A 22,636-nucleotide genomic window follows, 5' to 3' on the forward strand; every position below is an offset into this window, starting at 1 on the left:
CTCAGTTTCCTCCTCTGTAAAAGGAGGAAAACCCCGCCTCAGTTTCCTCCTCTGTAAAACGAGGGTAACCCCCGCCTCAGTTTCCTCTACTGTCAAGTGAGGAAAACCCGCACCTCAGTTTCCTCCTCTGTAAAACGAGGGTAACCCCCGCCTCAGTTTCCTCCTCTTTCAAGCGGGGAAAATCCCTCCTCACTTTCCTCCTATGTAAAACGAGGGTAACCCCCGCCTCAGTTTCCTCCTCTGTAAAACGAGGCAAACCCCGCCTCAGTTTCCTCCTCTGTAAAACGGGGGTAACCCCCGACTTAGTTTCCTCCACTGTCAAGTGAGGAAAACCCGCACCTCAGTTTCCTCCTCTGTAAAACGGGGGTAACCCCGCCTCAGTTTCCTCCTCTGTAAAAGGATGCAAACCCTGCCTCACTTTCCTCCTCTGTAAAACGAGGGCAACTCCCACCTCAGTTTCCTCATCTGTAAAACGAGGGTAACCCCGCCTCAGTTTCCCCTTCTGTAAAATGAGGAAAACCCCGCCTCAGATTTCTTCCTCTGTCAAACGAGGGTAACCCTGCCTCAGTTTCCTCCTCTGTAGAAGCAGGCAAGAGGGCCTCAGTTTCCTCCGCTGTAAAGCGAGGGTAAGCCCAACTCACTATCCTCCTCTGTGAAGCGATGACAAGCTCCGGCCTCAGTTTCCTCCTCTGTAAAACGAGGCAAACCCGCCTCAGTTTCCTCCTCTGTCAAACGAGGGTAACCCCTGCCTCAGTTTCCTCTTCCGTAAAACGAGGAAAACCCTGCCTCAGTTTCCTCCTCTGTAAAAAGAGGAAAACCCCGCCTCACTTTCGTCCTTTGTAAAACCCGAGTAAACACCGCCTCAGTTTCCTCCTCTGTCAATCGAGGACAACCCCCCCGCCTCAGTTTCCTCTTCTGCAAAAGGAGGAAAACCCCGCCTCAGTTTCCTCCTCTGTAAAAAGGGGAAAACCAAACCCCGCCTAAGTTTCCTCTTCTGCAAAAGGAGGAAAACCCCGCCTCAGTTTCCTCCTCTGTAAAACGAGGGTAAACCCGCCTGAGTTTCCTCCTCTTTCAAGCGGTCTAAATCCCTCCTCACTTTCCTCCTATGTAAAACGAGGGTAACCCCCGCCTGAGTTTCCTCCTCTGTAAAACGAGGCAAACCCCGCCTCAGTTTCCTCCTCTGTAAGACGTGGGTAACCCCTGCCTCAGTTTCCTCCTCTGTAAAACGAGGGTAACCCCCGACTTAGTTTCCTCCACTGTCAAGTGAGGAAAACCCGCACCTATGTAAAACGAGGATAACCATGCCTTAGTTACTCCTATGTAAAACGAGGGTAAACCCGCCTCACTTTCCTCCTATGTAAACCGAGGGTAACCCCCGCCACAGTTTCCTCCTCTGTAAGACGTGGGTAACCCCTGCCTCAGTTTCCTCCTCTGTAAAACGAGGGTAACCCCGCCTCAGTTTCCTCCTCTGTAAAACGAGGGTAACCCCTGCCTCAGTTTCCTCCTCTGTAAAACGAGGCAAACCCCGCCTCAGTTTCCTCCTCTGTAAAAGGAGGAAACCCCGCCTCAGTTTCCTTCTCTGTAAAACGAGGGTAACCCCCGCCTCAGTTTCCTCTACTGTCAAGTGAGGAAAACCCGCACCTCAGTTTCCTCCTCTGTAAAACGGGGGTAACCCCGCCTCAGTTTCCTCCTCTGTAAAAGGATGCAAACCCTGCCTCACTTTCCTCCTCTGTAAAACGAGGGCAACCCCCACCTCAGTTTCCTCCTTTGTCAAGACAGGAGCAGCCCCCCCGCCTCAGTTTCCCCCTCTGTCAAACGATGGTAACCCCTGCCTCAGTTTCCTCCTCTGTCAAGCGGGGAAAATCCCTCCTCACTTTCCTCCTATGTAAAACGTTGGTAACCCCCGCCTCAGTTTCCTACTGTGTAAAACGTTGGTAACCCCTGCCTCAGTTTCCTCCTCTGTAAAACGAGGGTAACCCCGCCTCAGTTTCCTCCTCTGTAAAAGGAGGAAAACCCCTCCTCACTTTCCTCCTATGTAAAACGAGGGTAACCCCCGCCTCAGTTTCCTCCTCTGTAAAACGAGGCAAACCCCGCCTCAGTTTCCTCCTCTGTAAAACGGGGGTAACCCCCGACTTAGTTTCCTCCACTGTCAAGTGAGGAAAACCCGCACCTATGTAAAACGAGGGTAACCCCTGCCTCAGTTTCCTCTTCCGTAAAACGAGGAAAACCCTGCCTCAGTTTCCTCCTCTGTAAAAAGAGGAAAACCCCGCCTCACTTTCGTCCTTTGTAAAACGCGAGTAAACACCGCCTCAGTTTCCTCCTCTGTAAAATGAGGCAAACCCAGCCTCAGTTTCCTCCTTTGTAGAACGAGGGTAACCGTACCTCAGTTTCCTCCTCTGTAAAAGGAGGAAACCCCCGCCTCAGTTTCCTACTCTGTAAAACGTTGGTAACCCCTGTCTCAGTTTCCTTCTCTGTAAAACGAGGGTAAACCCGCCTCAGTTTCCTCCTCTGTAAAAAGAGGAAAACCAAACACCTCCTCAGTTTCCTCTTCTGTAAAATGAGGAAAACCCCGCCTCAGTTTCGTCCTTTGTAAAACGAGGGTAACCCTACTTCAGTTTCCTCCTCTTTCAAGCGAGGAAAATCCCTCCACACTTTCCTCCTATGTAAAACGAGGGTAAACCCGCCTCAGTTTCCTTCTCTGTAAAACGAGGGTAACCCTACCTCAGTTTCCTCCTCTTTCAAGCGAGGAAAATCCCTCCACACTTTCCTCCTATGTAAAACGAGGGTAACCCCCGCCTCAGTTTCCTCCTCTGTAAAACGAGGGTAACCCCTGCCTCAGTTTCCTCCTCTGTAAAACGAGGCAAACCCCGCCTCAGTTTCCTCCTCTGTAAAAGGAGGAAAACCCCGCCTCAGTTTCCTTCTCTGTAAAACGAGGGTAACCCCCACCTCAGTTTCCTCTACTGTCAAGTGAGGAAAACCCGCACCTCAGTTTCCTCCTCTGTAAAACGGGGGTAACCCCGCCTCAGTTTCCTCCTCTGTAAAAGGATGCAAACCCTGCCTCACTTTCCTCCTCTGTAAAACGAGGGCAACTCCCACCTCAGTTTCCTCCTTTGTCAAGCCAGGAGCAGCTCCCCGCTTGTTTCCTCCTCTGTCAAACGATGGTAACCCCTGCCTCAGTTTCCTCCTTTGTAAAAGGAGGGAAAGCCCGCCTCAGTTTCCTCCTCTGTAAAACGCGGGTAACCCCGCCTTAGTTTCCTCTTCGGTAAAATGAGGAAAACCCCGCCTCAGTTTCCTCTTCTGTAAAAGGAGGAAAACCCCTCCTCAGTTTCCTCTTCTGCAAATCGAGGCAAACCCCGCCTCAGTTTCCTCCTCTGTAAAACGAGGGTAACCCCGCCTCAGTTTCCTCCTCTGTAAAAGGAGGAAAACCCCGCCTCAGTTTCCTCCTCTGTAAAACGGGGGTAACCCCGCCTCAGTTTCCTCCTCTGTAAAAAGGATGCAAACCCTGCCTCACTTTCCTCCTCTGTAAAACGAGGGCAACTCCCACCTCAGTTTCCTCATCTGTAAAACGAGGGTAACCCCGCCTCAGTTTCCCCTTCTGTAAAATGAGGAAAACCCCGCCTCAGATTTCTTCCTCTGTCAAACGAGGGTAAGCCTGCCTCAGTTTCCTCCTCTGTAGAAGCAGGCAAGAGGGCCTCAGTTTCCTCCGCTGTAAAACGAGGGTAAGCCCAACTCACTATCCTCCTCTGTGAAGCGATGACAAGCTCCGGCCTCAGTTTCCTCCTCTGTAAAAAGTGGAAAACCCCGCCTCAGTTTCCTCTTCTGGAAAAAGGGGGTAACCCCGCCTCAGTTTCCTCGTCTGTAAAAGGAGGGAAACCCCGCCTCAGTTTCCTCCTCTGTCAAGAGAGGAAAATCCCTCCTCACTTTCCTCCTATGTAAAACGAGGGTAACCCCTGCCTCAGTTTCCTCCTCTGTAAAAGGAGGAAACCCCGCCTCAGTTTCCTCCTTGGTAGAACGAGGGTAACCCTACCTCAGTTTCCTCCTCTGTAAAAGGAGGAAACTCCGCCTCAGTTTCCTCCTCTGTCAAGCGGTGAAAATCCCTCCTCACTTTCCTCCTATGTAAAACGAGGGGAACCGCCGCCTCAGTTTCCTACTCTGTAAAACGTTGGTAACCCCTGCCTCAGTTTCCTCCTATGTAAAACGAGGGTAACCCCGCCTCAGTTTCCTGCTCTGTAAAAGGAGGAAAACCCCGCCTCAGTTTCCTCCTCTGTAAAACGAGGGTAACCCCCGCCTCAGTTTCCTCTACTGTCAAGTGAGGTAAACCCGCACCTCAGTTTCCTCCTCTGTAAAACGGGGGTAACCCCGCCTCAGTTTCCTCCTCTGCAAAAGGATGCAAACCCTGCCTCACTTTCCTCCTCTGTAAAACGAGGCAAACCCCGCCTCAGTTTCCTCCTCTGTAAGACGTGGGTAACCCCTGCCTCAGTTTCCTCCTCTGTAAAACGAGGGTAACCCCCGACTTAGTTTCCTCCACTGTGAGGAAAACCCGCACCTATGTAAAACGAGGATAACCATGCCTTAGTTACTCCTGTGTAAAACGAGGGTAAACCCGCCTCACTTTCCTCCTATGTAAACCGAGGGTAACCCCCGCCTCAGTTTCCTCCTCTGTAAGACGTGGGTAACCCCTGCCTCAGTTTCCTCCTCTGTAAAACGAGGGTAACCCCGCCTCAGTTTCCTCCTCTGTAAAACGAGGGTAACCCCTGCCTCAGTTTCCTCCTCTGTAAAACGAGGCAAACCCCGCCTCAGTTTCCTTCTCTGTAAAAGGAGGAAAACCCCGCCTCAGTTTCCTCCTCTGTAAAAAGAGGAAAACCCCGCCTCAGTTTCCTCCTCTGTCAAGCGAGGAAAACCCGCACCTCAGTTTCCATCTCTGTCAAACGATGGTAACCCCTGCCTCAGTTTCCTCCTCTGTAAAAGGAGGCAAACCCCTGCCTCAGTTTCCTCCTCTGTTAAAGGAGGGTAACCCCGCCTCAGTTTCCTCCTCTGTAAAAGGGGGAAAACCCCGTCTAAGTTTCCTCTTCTGTAAAACGAGGGTTAACCGCGCCTCAGTTTCCTCCACTGTAAAACGGGGGTAAGCCCAACTCACTTTCCTCTTCTGTGAAGCGATGACAAGCTCCTGCCTCAGTTTCCTCCTATGTAAAACGAGGGTAACCCCGCCTCAGTTTCCTCCTCTGTAAAAGGAGAAAAGCGCGATTCAGTTTCCTCCTCAATAAATCGAGAGTAAGCCCAACTCACTTTCCTCCTCTGTCACGCGAGGAGCATTCCCTGCCTCAGTTTCCTCCTCTGTCAAGCGAGGAAAACGGCACCTCAGTTTCCTCCTCTGTAAAACGCGGGTAACCCCCGCCTCAGTTTCCTCCTCTGGCAAGCGAGGACAACCCCCCACCTCAGTTTTCTCCTTTTTCTAACGAGGGTAACCCCCGCCTCAGTTTCCTCTTCTGTAAAACGAGGGCAACCCCGCCTCAGTTACTCCTATGTAAAACGAGGGTAACCCCAACTCAGTTTCCTCTTTTGAAGGAGGAAAACCCCGTCTCAGTTTCCTCCTCTGTAAAACGAGGGTAACCCTGCCTCAGTTACTCCTATGTAAAACGAGGGTAACCCCAACTCAGTTTCCACTTTTGAAGGAGGAAAACCCAGCCTCAGTTTCCTCCTCTGTAAAATGAGGGTAACCCCCGCCTCAGTTTCCTCCTCTGTAAAGCGACGAAAAGCCCCGTCTCAGTTTCCTCCTCTGTCAAACGAGGATATCCCCTACCTCAGTTTCCTCCTCTGTAAAACCAGGAAAACCTCGCCTCAGTTTCCTCCTCTGTAAAACGAGGAAAACCCCGCCTTAGTTTCCTGTTTTGTAAAACGAGGGTAACCCTGGCTCAGTTTCCTGCTCTGTAAAATGAGGCAAACCCCCCCTCAGTTTCCTCCTCTGTCAAACCAGGAAAACTCCGCCTCAGTTTCCTCCTCTGTAAAACGAGGGTAACCTGCCTTAGTTTCCTCTTCTGTCAAACGAGGAAAACCCCGCCTCAGTTTCCTCCTCTGCAAAAAAGAGGAAAACCCCGCCTCAGTTTCCTCTTCTGTAAAACGGGGGTAACCCCAACTCAGTTTCCTCCCCTGTAAAAGGAGGGAAACCCTGCCTCAGTTTCCTCCTCTGTAAAACGAGGGTAACCCCGCCTCAGTTTCCTCCTCTGTAAAAGGAGGAAAACCCCGCCTCTGTTTCCTCCTCTGTAAAACGAGGGTAACCCCCGCCTCAGTTTCCTCTACTGTCAAGTGAGGAAAACCCGCACCTCAGTTTCCTCCTCTGTAAAACGGGGGTAACCCCGCCTCAGTTTCCTCCTCTGTAAAAGGATGCAAACCCTGCCTCACTTTCCTCCTCTGTAAAACGAGGGCAACTCCCACCTCAGTTTCCTCCTTTGTCAAGACAGGAGCAGCCCCCCCCGCCTCAGTTTCCCCCTCTGTCAAACGATGGTAACCCCTGCCTCAGTTTCCTCCTCTGTCAAGCGGGGAAAATCCCTCCTCACTTTCCTCCTATGTAAAACGAGGGTAACCCCTGCCTCAGTTTCCTACTGTGTAAAACGTTGGTAAGCCCTGCCTCAGTTTCCTCCTCTGTAAAACGAGGGTAACCCCCGCCTCAGTTTCCTCCTCTGTCAAGGGAGGAAAATCCCTCCTCACTTTCCTCCTATGTAAAACGAGGGTAACCCCCGCCTCAGTTTCCTCCTCTGTAAAACGAGGCAAACCCCGCCTCAGTTTCCTCCTCTGTAAAACGGGGGTAACCCCCGACTTAGTTTCCTCCACTGTCAAGTGAGGAAAACCCGCACCTATGTAAAACGAGGGTAACCCCTGCCTCAGTTTCCTCTTCCGTAAAACGAGGAAAACCCTGCCTCAGTTTCCTCCTCTGTAAAAAGAGGAAAACCAAACACCGCATCAGTTCCTTCTTCTGTAAAATGAGGAAAACCCCGCCTCACTTGCGTCCTTTGTAAAACGCGAGTAAACACCGCCTCAGTTTCCTCTTCTGTAAAATGAGGCAAACCCAGCCTCAGTTTCCTCCTTTGTAGAACGAGGGTAACCGTACCTCAGTTTCCTCGTCTGTAAAAGGAGGAAACCCCCGCCTCAGTTTCCTACTCTGTAAAACGTTGGTAACCCCTGCCTCAGTTTCCTTCTCTGTAAAACGAGGGTAAACCCGCCTCAGTTTCCTCCTCTGTAAAAAGAGGAAAACCAAACACCTCCTCAGTTTCCTCTTCTGTAAAATGAGGAAAACCCCGCCTCAGTTTCGTCCTTTGTAAAACGAGGGTAACCCTACTTCAGTTTCCTCCTCTTTCAAGCGAGGAAAATCCCTCCACACTTTCCTCCTATGTAAAACGAGGGTAAACCCGCCTCAGTTTCCTTCTCTGTAAAACGAGGGTAACCCTACCTCAGTTTCCTCCTCTTTCAAGCGAGGAAAATCCCTCCACACTTTCCTCCTATGTAAAACGAGGGTAACCCCCGCCTCAGTTTCCTCCTCTGTAAAACGAGGGTAACCCCTGCCTCAGTTTCCTCCTCTGTAAAACGAGGCAAACCCCGCCTCAGTTTCCTCCTCTGTAAAAGGAGGAAAACCCCGCCTCAGTTTCCTCCTCTGTAAAACGAGGGTAACCCCCGCCTCAGTTTCCTCTACTGTCAAGTGAGGAAAACCCGCACCTCAGTTTCCTCCTCTGTAAAACGGGGGTAAACCCGCCTCAGTTTCCTCCTCTGTAAAAGGATGCAAACCCTGCCTCACTTTCCTCCTCTGTAAAACGAGGGCAACTCCCACCTCAGTTTCCTCCTTTGTCAAGCCAGGAGCAGCTCCCCGCTTGTTTCCTCCTCTGTCAAACGATGGTAACCCCTGCCTCAGTTTCCTCCTTTGTAAAAGGAGGGAAAGCCCGCCTCAGTTTCCTCCTCTGTAAAACGGGGGTAACCCCGCCTTAGTTTCCTCTTCGGTAAAATGAGGAAAACCCCGCCTCAGTTTCCTCTTCTGTAAAAGGAGGAAAACCCCTCCTCAGTTTCCTCTTCTGCAAATCGAGGCAAACCCCGCCTCAGTTTCCTCCTCTGTAAAACGGGGGTAACCCCGCCTCAGTTTCCTCCTCTGTAAAAGGAGGAAAACCCCGCCTCAGTTTCCTCCTCTGTAAAACGGGGGTAACCCCGCCTCAGTTTCCTCCTCTGTAAAAAGGATGCAAACCCTGCCTCACTTTCCTCCTCTGTAAAACGAGGGCAACTCCCACCTCAGTTTCCTCATCTGTAAAACGAGGGTAACCCCGCCTCAGTTTCCCCTTCTGTAAAATGAGGAAAACCCCGCCTCAGATTTCTTCCTCTGTCAAACGAGGGTAAGCCTGCCTCAGTTTCCTCCTCTGTAGAAGCAGGCAAGAGGGCCTCAGTTTCCTCCGCTGTAAAACGAGGGTAAGCCCAACTCACTATCCTCCTCTGTGAAGCGATGACAAGCTCCGGCCTCAGTTTCCTCCTCTGTAAAAAGTGGAAAACCCCGCCTCAGTTTCCTCTTCTGGAAAAAGGGGGTAACCCCGCCTCAGTTTCCTCGTCTGTAAAAGGAGGGAAACCCCGCCTCAGTTTCCTCCTCTGTCAAGAGAGGAAAATCCCTCCTCACTTTCCTCCTATGTAAAACGAGGGTAACCCCTGCCTCAGTTTCCTCCTCTGTAAAAGGAGGAAACCCCGCCTCAGTTTCCTCCTTGGTAGAACGAGGGTAACCCTACCTCAGTTTCCTCCTCTGTAAAAGGAGGAAACTCCGCCTCAGTTTCCTCCTCTGTCAAGCGGTGAAAATCCCTCCTCACTTTCCTCCTATGTAAAACGAGGGGAACCGCCGCCTCAGTTTCCTACTCTGTAAAACGTTGGTAACCCCTGCCTCAGTTTCCTCCTATGTAAAACGAGGGTAACCCCGCCTCAGTTTCCTGCTCTGTAAAAGGAGGAAAACCCCGCCTCAGTTTCCTCCTCTGTAAAACGAGGGTAACCCCCGCCTCAGTTTCCTCTACTGTCAAGTGAGGTAAACCCGCACCTCAGTTTCCTCCTCTGTAAAACGGGGGTAACCCCGCCTCAGTTTCCTCCTCTGCAAAAGGATGCAAACCCTGCCTCACTTTCCTCCTCTGTAAAACGAGGCAAACCCCGCCTCAGTTTCCTCCTCTGTAAGACGTGGGTAACCCCTGCCTCAGTTTCCTCCTCTGTAAAACGAGGGTAACCCCCGACTTAGTTTCCTCCACTGTGAGGAAAACCCGCACCTATGTAAAACGAGGATAACCATGCCTTAGTTACTCCTGTGTAAAACGAGGGTAAACCCGCCTCACTTTCCTCCTATGTAAACCGAGGGTAACCCCCGCCTCAGTTTCCTCCTCTGTAAGACGTGGGTAACCCCTGCCTCAGTTTCCTCCTCTGTAAAACGAGGGTAACCCCGCCTCAGTTTCCTCCTCTGTAAAACGGGGGTAACCCCTCCTCAGTTTCCCCTTCTGTAAAACCAGGGTAACCCGCGCCTCAGTTTCTTCCTCTGTGAAACGAAGGCAACCCTGCCTCAGTTTCCTCCTCTGTAAAAAGAGGAAAACCCCGCCTCAGTTTCCTCCTCTGTCAAGCGAGGAAAACCCGCACCTCAGTTTCCATCTCTGTCAAACGATGGTAACCCCTGCCTCAGTTTCCTCCTCTGTAAAAGGAGGCAAACCCCTGCCTCAGTTTCCTCCTCTGTTAAAGGAGGGTAACCCCGCCTCAGTTTCCTCCTCTGTAAAAGGGGGAAAACCCCGTCTAAGTTTCCTCTTCTGTAAAACGAGGGTTAACCGCGCCTCAGTTTCCTCCACTGTAAAACGGGGGTAAGCCCAACTCACTTTCCTCTTCTGTGAAGCGATGACAAGCTCCTGCCTCAGTTTCCTCCTATGTAAAACGAGGGTAACCCCGCCTCAGTTTCCTCCTCTGTAAAAGGAGAAAAGCGCGATTCAGTTTCCTCCTCAATAAATCGAGAGTAAGCCCAACTCACTTTCCTCCTCTGTCACGCGAGGAGCATTCCCTAAAGGGAACCCCGCCTCAGTTTCCTCCTCTGTCAAGCGAGGAAAACGGCACCTCAGTTTCCTCCTCTGTAAAACGCGGGTAACCCCCGCCTCAGTTTCCTCCTCTGGCAAGCGAGGACAACCCCCCACCTCAGTTTTCTCCTTTTTCTAACGAGGGTAACCCCCGCCTCAGTTTCCTCTTCTGTAAAACGAGGGCAACCCCGCCTCAGTTACTCCTATGTAAAACGAGGGTAACCCCAACTCAGTTTCCTCTTTTGAAGGAGGAAAACCCCGTCTCAGTTTCCTCCTCTGTAAAACGAGGGTAACCCTGCCTCAGTTACTCCTATGTAAAACGAGGGTAACCCCAACTCAGTTTCCACTTTTGAAGGAGGAAAACCCAGCCTCAGTTTCCTCCTCTGTAAAATGAGGGTAACCCCCGCCTCAGTTTCCTCCTCTGTAAAGCGACGAAAAGCCCCGTCTCAGTTTCCTCCTCTGTCAAACGAGGATATCCCCTACCTCAGTTTCCTCCTCTGTAAAACCAGGAAAACCTCGCCTCAGTTTCCTCCTCTGTAAAACGAGGAAAACCCCGCCTTAGTTTCCTGTTTTGTAAAACGAGGGTAACCCTGGCTCAGTTTCCTGCTCTGTAAAATGAGGCAAACCCCCCCTCAGTTTCCTCCTCTGTCAAACCAGGAAAACTCCGCCTCAAATGCAGCCTCAGACATTTACTAATGACCTGGCTGTGTGGCCTTGGGCAAGCCACTTAACCCCACTGCCTTGCAAAAACCTAAAAAAACAAACAAAAAACCCTAACATTTTTATTGATTTTTTATTTTTACATTGCCTGTATTCCTCTCCCTTTCACTCCTAGAGATCTATTTCATATAATAAATAATTCTTTAAAAAAAAAAGAGGGAAAAAGAGAAAATGTCAACAAAAACAATATTTTGAGAAAATCTGAGACTATTACAATGTCTCAGATCTCTGGACAGCTCCCCCCCATAAACTGCAAAAATGTAATCAACTTTTTTCTCTTATCTCTCCTTTGGGGCCAAGCCTGTTTTTTTTTTTTTTTTTTGTAATTTTATAACACTTATTTTCAATTGTTTTAAATTCGTTGTTTTTTCCATTTACCTCATTGCCTTCATTGAATGTATCTGCTTGCTTCTTTCTCCATCACTTCGTGAACATCTTTGGGTGCTTCTTTATCTTCATCATCCTCATTTTTTATCGCACAATAATTTTCTTATCTGCATGCCTAATCTCTTCATTATTTTTATTAAACATGCTTTAAAATGATTTTCTTCAGGAAAGGGGAAGCCTGGTCACCCAGCCAAACTAAGTTTCAAGAGGATGCCCTTCTCTCTTTTTGACAGGTCACCGTCAATATGAAAATGAGGCCCTGCTGCAGAATATTGTTGTCATGGCAACTAGGAGTTCGCCTAAGCTTCCATGCAGGGGTACATGGAGTGGGGGCCTTCTCATCCCTCAGGCTTTCCTTGCTATCACAGTGACATTTTAAAACAGAGTTTTTTAGGTAGCAATTTCTACGTTTAGGTGGGAATGTCAGAGCTTGTCTTTGTTTGACCAAACCTTCGATTGCACCCTGAGTGATGGCCTGCCTTCCACTTCTGATGTTAAACTGTAGCTAGTGCGTGATGAAGCAGCAGTCCTAAGCTCTGGCTGAGCCCCAGCCCCCAAGAGAAACCATGGAAAGTCACCAAGGAAGCAGATGGGACGTTAAGGCAAATGAGAGCCAGGATGAAGACTGTGAGCTGAAAATGACCCCCCCCCACTGCAACCTGGTGTGTTTGAGAGCCACGAGTGGCTCAAGACTCAACTGGACTATACATTTCTTCCTGCTATTAGGTCGGGGCAAGGCCATTTGCTTTTGGTTGTTGGGAACCTCCTTTCTTTGTTAATGAAGTCACTATGAGGAAAATCATTGACAGCCCAGGAAGGATGGACCAGAGGAAACCTTCAGCTTTCCTCCCCATGGATGCTGAGCCCAAACTTTTTAGTTGAAAGGGACTTCAAGAATAATGCCATTCAATCTTTTTATTTTACAGAAGAGGAAACTGAGACCCAGAGGATGGAAGCGATTTTGTAGGTTGTTGGTTATTCATAACTGTTAGAAATGGACCCCATAATCCCCTTTTTCCAAAGTGGGGTCACCTGGCTCCTAATAATGAAATTTAACCTAGAGTGACAGAAAGATTATTTATTTATTTAGGCTTTTTTTTTTTTTTGGCAAGGCAATGGGGCTAAGTGACTTGCTCAGGGCCACACAGCTAGGTAATTATTAAGTATCTGAGGTCACATTTGAACTCAGGTCCTCTTGACTCCAGGGCAGGTCCTCTATCCACTGTGCTATCTAGCTGCCCCAGAAAGATTATTTATTTAACATTTCCTGCAGGAAATAGACACTGCCCTTAATGAGGAGAGCCCCTAAATCTTATATATGGTTTGAAGAGCTTTTCCCCTCCCTTTCTAGTCATGATAGGTCAGGAGTACAATTTAATCGATATGCCCACCACATATCAGTCCTTAGTATGTCTCCCTTCCCAGGTAATATGTTATGCTAAATGAACCTCAATAGTCACCGGAACTGTGTAAGTTAATATGCATGAAGCTTATTAAGCATGCTTACTTGTAAAAGGTCAGAGACCCAAGTCTCTGGCTTGACCTCTGACCAGTTTAGCTGGCTTCAGCCTAATCTTGGCACAGGCACCTTTAGGCAGAGCTAGGGGAATACTTCCAGTTCAGTGATTGGCTGGGATCATTTCTTTTTTCTTTCCTTCTGTCTTACTTCCACATCCCTGCATGAAATCTTGCATCTTTTTGGCCTAATCGATAGCTCAGAGACCTCTGCCTTTGTAATGTATTGTTCTGACAGATATCTGTGAAATCCCAACAGTATCCTCTTACATCCTATGGAAACCAAATATTCAATGATTTCTCACAATAACCAAATCTCCAAGAAAACCTTTGGGATTTTCTTGGCAGATTCCAGCTCATTTTTACAGATGAGGAAACTGAGACAAAAAGGGTGAAGTGACTTGTTTAGGATCACATAGTAAGTGTCTGAGGCTGGATTTGAATTCAGGTCTTCCTGACTCTAGTTCTGGCTCTCTATCTACTGTACCACCTAGTTGCTCCCCTTCCCCCCCCAACTTTGTAGATAGTAAGGATCAAAACTAGGACTTGAACTCAGGTCTTCAGATTCCAAATCCAGTGGTGTGTATGTGTGTGTGTGTGTGTGTGTTTTCCCTCTATCTCTTCCACACCACTCTCCATTTTTTTCTCCTCTGTTGATGAGTATTATGGGGGCTTAAAACTGTAGAATTCTAGATTGATATGAATGGGACTTCAGAGACTTTTTAGTTCAGGGGTTTTTATCCTGGGGTCTGGGAACTTAGTTTTGCTTTTTTTAAAAATTTATTTTGGGGTGGCTAGGTGGCGCAGTGGATAGAGCCTTGGAGTCAGGAGTACCTGGGTTCAAATCCGACCTCAGATACTTAGTAATTACCTAGCCATGTGGCCTTGGGCAAGCCACTTAACCCCATTGCCTTGAACAATCTAAAAAAAAAGAAATTATTTGTTTTACTTTATTTTTCCCCTGGTTACATGCAACATTCACTTCCAAAACCCCGAGATCCACATTCTCCTCACCACTCCCCCTCATTGAGAAAGCATGTTCCTTGATCTAGATTAAAAATGTGTAGTCATGAAAAACATGATCACAATAGTCATGTTGTGCAGGTAAACACCTCCCCGCCAAAAGAAACATCTCAAAAAACAATAGAGTGAACAAAATAGTATGCTTCAATCTGAATTGAGACGTGGTCAGCTCTAGCACTCTTTAGCCTAAGTCCTTCATAGTTCTCTTGGGTCGTAGCATTGCTGAGAAAAGGTAGGTCATTCGTAGTGGATCATCCTGCAACATTGCTGCTGCCTTGTATACAGTTCACTTCCCACTGCATCTGCTCATCTCAGTTTTTACTGAGATCATCCTGGGTCATTTCCCAAACAGAACAGCATTTCATTTCAATCACATCCACAATTTGTTCAGCCATGCCTCAACCGATGGTCATCTTCTCAAACTCCACTCCCCCCACCAGAAAAGAGCTGCCTTAAATATCCCTATACATAAAGTGTGAATTTAGTTTTTTGAAAAAAAAAATATTCTGTTCAGTATACCTGGTTTCCTTTGTAACCCTATGCATTTTATTTTATGCATTTAAAAACATGAGTCTGAGAAGACATCCAAAGATGCCATCCACCTGACTACCCAATGGAGCTCTCTAAGCAAATTCAACTAAGTGGTGCCATAGTACATGGAGGGTGGGACTTGGAGTCAGCTAAGTCCGAGTTCAAATCTGATTTTTAGACAACATACTAACTGTGGGACCCTGGGCAACTCACTTTATTGTTATCTGCCTCAGTTTCACCATTTGTCAAGTAATGATGTTGATAGCAGCACCCACCTCCCAAGGTTGTTATGAGGATCAAATGAGTTAACATGTATTAAAGGGCTTTGAAAATCTGAAACATTATATAAGCATTCTTTTTTATATAATTTATAAACATATAAATTATGTGGAAAGATTAAATTTTTGAATTTTTTATTTTTGTTTTTGGTATTGAAAGATTAAGCTGTATTTTCTGCTTTTAAAACTACAGAATATATTTTGAAAGGAAGGAGAGGGGCATCCACCTATTTGCTTCTGCTTGCAGTAATTTCCCCTCTCCCCAAACTAGGTATCACTGGCATGGGGTGATCAGAGGGTTCTCAATTTCTTGGACCCATGGGGTGAGGTTGGCCTCCCATGGAAATGGACATATTTTCTGACTCTTGTACAATCCCAACCAGTCAGGGGATGCCTGCTACACAGAAATGAGTAATAGAAAATACCCTCCAAAGAAGAGCTAATACCATCCTTATGTTGCCGATGAGATATTTGGGGGGTAACCAGATAAGCATAGGAATTTGGGGATCACTGAAAAATGAATTCACACATTCTCTCTGGGGTGTTAAAACTGCTCAAGATTTATCATAGCAAATTATTACAAATATACAGAGTTTTATCTGAAAAAAGCAATTGGTTGGTTCTTGTCCTTCATGATTGAAGAAGACCAAAATGACATCACTATGTTTGAGACAAATGACAGTGTGTCTGTGGCTGATCAGACCAATATGAGCTCAGAATGCTCTGCCTTAGGTTGGGCACATATAGTCCATGTGAACACCTGGGGTGGGTACTCTAAACTTACATTTCCTTTGAGCCACTTCCATTCTGCCTTCCTCATAGAGTGCAACTGCCCCCCTGATGAGGGTACGCCATGCTGGGCAGGCCTGTGCCAGGGTCTCCCAAGCTGTACAGTCAATTCTAAAGTTCTTCAGTGAGACCTTCAGGGTGTCTTGGTATTGCTTCTGATCCCTTTGTGAGAGTTCTCCATAAAATAGACTTTTTGGCAAGTGTATATCTGGCATTCTAACACTGTGCCCAGTCCATTGTAGTTGTACTTTCTGTGGTATGTTGGAATGCCTGGCAGTTTAACTTGAGAAAGGACCTCAGTGTCCAGTGTCTTCTCCTGCCAGGTGATCTTCAGCAGCTTCCTAAGACAATTTAAATGGAAGTGATTTAGTTTCCTGACATGGTGCTGGTAGTCTGTCCAGTTTCACAGGCATACAGCAATGAGGTCAGCACAATGTCTTTGTAGAACTTCACTCTTCTCCCCCACACTTTCTTTCAGAGTTTCTCCAATACTGAGTTAGCTCTGGCAATGTGTGTGTCAACCTCATTGTCAATGTAGACCTCTATGGAATGGCCACTGCCAAGGTAAGTGAACTTGTCCATTGTCCTCAAAACTTCTCCATTTTCTGTAATTGATGGTTCCGCATCAGCCAATGTGTTGGCTGGTCTTCTTGGTGTTTATTTTTAGATCTAAGTGAGCACAAGCAGCAGAGAATTGATCCATCTTTTGTTGCATCTCAGTTTCAGAGTCTTCATTGAAGCACCATCACCTGCAAACAGAAGATCCTGCACCAACACTCCCTCCACTTTGGTCTTGGCTTGTAGCCTTTTCAAGTTGAAGAATTTGTCATCATTGCGGGTGGCCTTGAGGCCATGTCTATCCTCAGTGAAGGCGTTTGATAATATGCCTGAAAACATCATGCTAAAAAGAATGGAAATTCCATCCTTATGGTGCTGGTGGGATATTTGGGGTAAACAGATAAGCATAGGATTTTGGGACACATTCTTGTTTGACCCCATTGGTGACTGGGAAATCTCAAGAGCATCACCCCTGTCCAGAACCTGGGCAGGCATGCAGGCATGCCATCATACAATTGATGTACAATAATGATGATTTCCTGGCAATCAAATTTTGACACAATTTTCCAGAATAGGTTAGGTGAATTTCCAGAATAGGCTAGTGAAAGTGAGAGAGAGAGAGAGAGAGAGAGAGCAGACAGCCATAAGGCTTGGCTTAGTCTGGCCACATGGCATGGGGGAGGCCCATGGTGCTCCACATGGTCTAAGAAAGAGCATGAGAAAAAACCATCCTGCTACAGTCAAAGAAGAAGGAAAAAAGAAAGGAAAGAAGAGGCAGCATTTCCTGTTAAACACTATGTGTGGTGGGTTGGGCAAGGGTTGGCACATGGAGAGCGATCTTATTCCTTGGGCCAGGTATCTTCCAATGGCAAGCTACGTACTGGTCCTTCCGGTCCCAAGGTGCTCGACCCCCAAGTTCAACATGTCATTTCCTGTCATGCCAGCATCTACAGCCAAGATTTAGTGAAGGGGAAATGGGGGACAAGATACAAACAACAGGGTCAAGGGGAGACAGGGTACAATCAACAATCAAGGTCAGTTTACACTTCAGGAGCAAACAGCCTTCTACAAGTAACAAGATTTTAACAGCATTAAAGCGACATTCTTACTTCTCTACATCACTTAACCCCTCGATCCTTGTCATCCCCCCCCTCTATGTGTGTGTTTGGGGGAGGGGTGATGGGATGCCTAGGGGACAGATAATGCAGGAATGGCTTCCTGGCTCTCTTCCAGAGACAAGGGGAATGGATTGAAGAAGGGCACCCACCTTTGTAGAGTGGACTGTCAATAAGATTCTCAAACCTGTATTACAGGTAAAGACTGATTTCTTTAGAGAGTTCTCAACTTTTTAATCAGTCACCTTGATAACTTAGTAAGAAATGAAGACTCTCCCTATGCTCGTTACAAACTCAGGAGGACAAAGATCAGCATGCTGTCCTGCCAGGAAGAGACAAGAGTCCAGATAGTATTGTGCAAAGGTGATAGTCTTCGAGGAGCCACCTTTGTCAGGTAACACAAAGGAGATTAATAATTTTTCCTATTCTCTGTTTTTGCATAAAAGATCAACTCTTTCCAGTTGAAGGGTGGACATTTTTGTAATGGTCTGCACTTTAAGGTTTAGAGGTAAGATCTTAGAGAATAAAACTTAAAAAATGCCTATCCTATATTTTCTGCCATTTATTTATTTATCTATCTAGCTATTTATTTGTTTATTTATTAGGTTTTTTCCAAGGCAAATGGGGTTAAGTGGCTTGCCCAAGGCCACACAGCTAGGTAATTATTAAGTATCTGAGGTTGGATTTGAACTCAGGTCCTCCTGACTCCAGGGCTGGTGCTCTATCCACTGTGCCACCTAGCCGCCCTCTGTCATTTTATTTTAACCCTATATTTTTAAGGTTTTAACTTTCACAGGACTCTGATTCATCGAAGCTCCCTCTCTGGCTTTCAAAGTCAGGCCCTCTGCCACCTGTGCTGGCATGATGGTATAGCTAGTACCAACTTGGGGACCTCCAGAGCAATACTTGACTGTCCCATATTCTGACTCTCTTGCCAAGTTGAGACTTCTGCCAATGCATGGAGCAGCTGCCAGTGGAGCAGCATTGAATGCAGGACAAGTCATCAACATTTCATACCTCATTATGAGCATCTAAAAATATCATCAAGCCTTATGTAACTCCATAATTGTATACTTGAATCCTTATATAAAGGCATTTAAATTGAGTCAGAATGAAGAGAACTGTGCTTCTACAATGACCAACATGTGAATTAATAGGAAGCTAGCAGATCACTTGGGTCCCAGTAGAGATGGTATGAGCCCATCCGCCATACAATTCTGCTTTTTCTAAGAGAAAGATTGGCAAGGGCCCTCAATTAGAGAGTGAGGACCTGGTTCACATTCTGGCTCTGCTATGTATTACCTGCCAGACTTCAACCAAATCATATTACTTATTTATGCTTCAGGTTTTTTTATCTTCTAAAATAAGGGGGGTTGGAATAGATGACCTCTCAGATCCCTTCCAGCTTTAAATCTATTATCTTCCTGTGAATTACAAACCAATATTGATAAGTCATTTGTAGATCTGCAAAGCAATATGACTTGCAATTTGAATATATAATAGCAAAAAATTAATTTCCATATTTGTGTATAAAGCAATACTATTACCGAATACATATGAATGCTTTTAGAGTGGTATTATTCATTTGCATATCTTTACATAAAGTTCTTTTGATACAAAATTTGAATATAAAATAGGTAGGCACCCAATTTGCACTGGTATTGATACCTAATTGACATATTAGACTATTTTTTAGTTATTTTTTTTTTTGCAAGGCAAATGGAGTTAAGTGGCTTGCCCAAGGTCACACAGCTAGGTAATTATTAAGTATCTGAGGTTGTATTTAAACTCAGGTCCTCCTGACTCCAGGGCTGGTGCTCTATCCACTGAGTCACCTAGCTGCCCCTCATATTAGACTATCGATAACTTATTTGTATGTGCCTGCTTTGGACTTGAAATCAGAGGTAACCTGGGTTCAAATTCTATCTCCTTAAGTGATCCTGGACAAATTACTTAATTTCTCTGTGCCTTAGTTTCTTCATATGCAAAATGGAATGAGATTTGGTGACTTCAAAGGCTGCTTTGCCTCTTAATCTATGAACCTAAAATTTGAATATAAAAGAATATGAGCCCATTTGCAAATTCACCAGCACTAATGCTAATATGAAATTCACATTTGAAACTATTGATAGCTCATTTCCTTCTTTGCTTTATTCAATCCACAATTTGAATAAGAAAGTGTTCATTCTTAATTTGCACATAAAACTCTAATATGAATATTTGCATATCAAGCAATTTCCATAACTACAACAAAGCTGTACTGATAGATAATTTGAATACAAAGCAATATTGCAACTAAATTTGCATAATATATACCTGCAATGCAGTTGTGGTACAGTGAATAGAGTACTGGGCCTAGAGTCAGGAAGACTTTTCTTTGTGAGTTTGCATCCAGCCTCATATTTATAAACCCTGGATTTACTAGCTGTGTGACTTTGAGCAAGTGATGTAACTCTGTTTGCCTCAGTTTCCTCATCTTTAAATGAGATGGAGAAGGAAATGGAAAAACTACTTCAGTATCTTTACTAAGAAAATCCCAAATGGGGTTATGGAGAGTTGGACACCACTGAACAAGAAACAGGTGCAGCTATATTAATGTCTCATTTGTTCCTATTTGGGCAGTTCCAGCCAGTCTTTTGGGTGTTTGACAGAGGTTTTTAAAGCTTTCCTTAGATCTCACACTTAGATGTTTTTCCCCTTGTTCAGTATCCACCACTTAGACTGTGGACTTAGGTATCTAACTTGTAGAAACCTTGAATCTTAGGAAACAGGTCATGGCACTGAATTGCCCATTCAGGGAGGTTGGGAGGTTAAATGATCTGGACAAAGGGAGGAAGCAGAGATTTAGGGAATCATAGAATGGCAAGGGAGCTTAGATCTGATCCTAGATTTAGAGTCAGACAGTCTGATACAATGGGAGGGACATTGACCCTAGAGAAGGAGGAATTAGGTTCAAATTCCACCTTTGATGAATATTTACAGTGTGATTTTAAGTCAATTTGATGACAGATGCCTTTAGGAGGTGGGCACTGCTGGGATACAGGGCTTGCAAAGTCCTCTGTGTTCATTTATTGGTGAAGAAATCACATAGTTCTCTGACCCAGGAGTGCAAGAAAGGCCATAAATTTTAATTCATAGGTTACTGCAAACAAAAAAAAAGCTACAAGTAAATTCACACAACTCTTTAAGGAGACTCCAAGGTAAAGAGAATTTTTAAAAACAGAAATAGTGAAATTGAGAAAGAGGGGAAGAAGAAGAGAAGGTAGGAACAACTGCCAAGGCTGCAGCTGGGCTGCAGAAAAGTAGCCTGGCAAAAAGGGGGCAGAACTTTGTAAGGAAGCCTAACTCACCATCTGTGCTAGGAGGAATCAGGGGAGGGATGAAGGAATGGCTACCAACCTGAAAGTGACTAAGGTCAAGCATATACCTTGGCAGGGTATGTAATACGTTCAGGAAGGGCAAAGGGGCAGCTAGGTGGCACAGTAGATAGAGCACTGGCCCTGGAGTCAGGAGGACCTGAGTCTAAATCCAGCCTCAGACACATAATAATTGCCTAGCTGTGTGGCCTTGGTCAAATCACTTAACCCCATTGCCTTAAGTAAATAAAACTTTAAAAATTAAAAAAAAGAAGGGCAAGGGGAGAGTGTTAAGGGCAGTACCAGGGAGGGACTGAGGGGTGGCTTAACCATATGACTTATGCTGTTGTCTGGGAATGCTTATGTCTGGAGAGGTTACCTTTAGTTCAGGTTAGAGTTGGAGCTAGGGGTCTTAAGGAATTTATAGCATCTTAGTTTGGAAACTGCAGTTTCTGAGTCTTTGTAACCACAAGGTAGTTTAGCCTCACAGAATTTATGGCATCCTAATTTGGAGGTGCCCGTTTGGCTGGAAGTCAGAGTCTCTGTTAGCACAAGCTGGAATGGAGAAGGATTAACAGTTTTAAAGATTAACTACTTTGACAGAGTGTCTCTTTGCTATAGACCTTGTTAATTGAGGAGGGGAGCCATGTTAGCTACATTCCTTGCTTGTCAGTACAAGACCCAGACAGCAAAGGATTCTAATAATATAGAAAAGAAAAGGATTCTAATATTTGTCTAGATTACAATATCTGTCTCTAATATAGAAAAAGGAAAAAAAGATCACAAGATTTCTCTCTCTGCCCGTCCTCCTGCTATATGTTATCCTCCTTGAGCCTCAGTTTCCTCATGTGTAAAATGGGGTGGGTCAGTTGGGGACAAAAATATTTGTGAAGATTCTGTCCGATGACTTAGAAGATCCAACACAAGGTAGGGAGGAGTCCTTTTTGGTAGCCTTAATTTAGTGCCTCCCCCCATTGATTATTTCTGATTGATCCTGTCCATATCTTGTTTGTACATAGTTGTTCAAATGTCATCTATCCCATTAGTTAATGAACTCCTTGAGAGTTAGGGCTGTTGTTTACCTATCATGGTTTCCCAGAGCTTAAGACAATGCCTAGTATGCAGTAGGTGCTTAATGCATGCTGTTTGGTTGAATGAGAGATTGAAGTGCTCTAATGGAGAAAGGGTAGACCTTAGAATCGGGAAGCTTTGTGTTCAGATCTGGCCTCTAACACCGAACCTCTCACCGTCCCCAGGACACTTTCCAAGACCATAATGGACAGATGAGTTGCTGCATTGGTGGAAAGAGTTGGCATCCCCCACTCTCCCGACATCACAGGTCTGGATGAAAAAAGAGCTTCTCGGTAACTTTCCTTTTCTCTCTTCTAAAATCCCATGGCCTTGTTGTACAGCTGTTTTTCAGTCTTGTCTGATTCTTAGGGATCCTATTTGGGGTTTCCTATTTGAGGAAACGAAGGCCAACAGGATTAAGTGACTTGCTCAGGGTCACACACACACACACACACACACACAAACACAAACACACAGCTGTTAAGGGTCTAAGGTTGGATTTGAACTCATGAAGATGAAACTTCCTGACTCCAGGGCAAGTGCTCTGCATGCACTAGGGCACCATCAGGCAACCCCTCTTCTAATCGTCAAATATTCATGGGCAGTAATCACATTCTCCAACCCTAATCCCCTCTTTCTCCACCAAATACATTTGCTCTTCCCCAGGCTAAATATTTTCAGTTCACGTAACTGTTCCTCTTGTTCTAGATGTTTCTTGTGCCCCTCTGAAGATCCCTCACTCCACCTTCTGGCTAGATATCTGCCCGATGTCTTTACTTGGCATTTAGAACCCTAAATTGGGAATCAGAAGAGCTGGATGTGAATCTCTATTAAGGCAAAGCAGATAGAGAGCTGATTTACAGTACTCTCGGTTGTCCCTGTGAACAAGTCACTTTCTCTAAGCCACAGTCACCTCATCTGTAAAGGCAGGAGTTATCCTATGTGGCCTCGAAAAGTTCTTTCCAACTCTAATTCTGAGATCTGCTGATCTTATTTTATATAATTTCTCTGTCCTTTGAAAAAATCTTTTTTCAAAAAAATTTATTTATTTAAAGCAATGGGATTAGGTGACTTGCCCAAGGTCACACAGCTAGGCAATTAATAAGTGTGGGAAGCCATATTTGAACTCAGATCCTCCTGACTCCAGGGCCACTGATGTATCCACTGCCCCCCACCCCAAATGTCATAAGTCTCTCTGTCTCACTATCCTCATATGCAAAAAGAAGGGTTAGGACTAAGGC

The sequence above is a fragment of the Macrotis lagotis genome, chromosome 5 (assembly GCF_037893015.1).
Source record: "Macrotis lagotis isolate mMagLag1 chromosome 5, bilby.v1.9.chrom.fasta, whole genome shotgun sequence".
Lineage (NCBI taxonomy): Eukaryota > Metazoa > Chordata > Mammalia > Peramelemorphia > Peramelidae > Macrotis > Macrotis lagotis.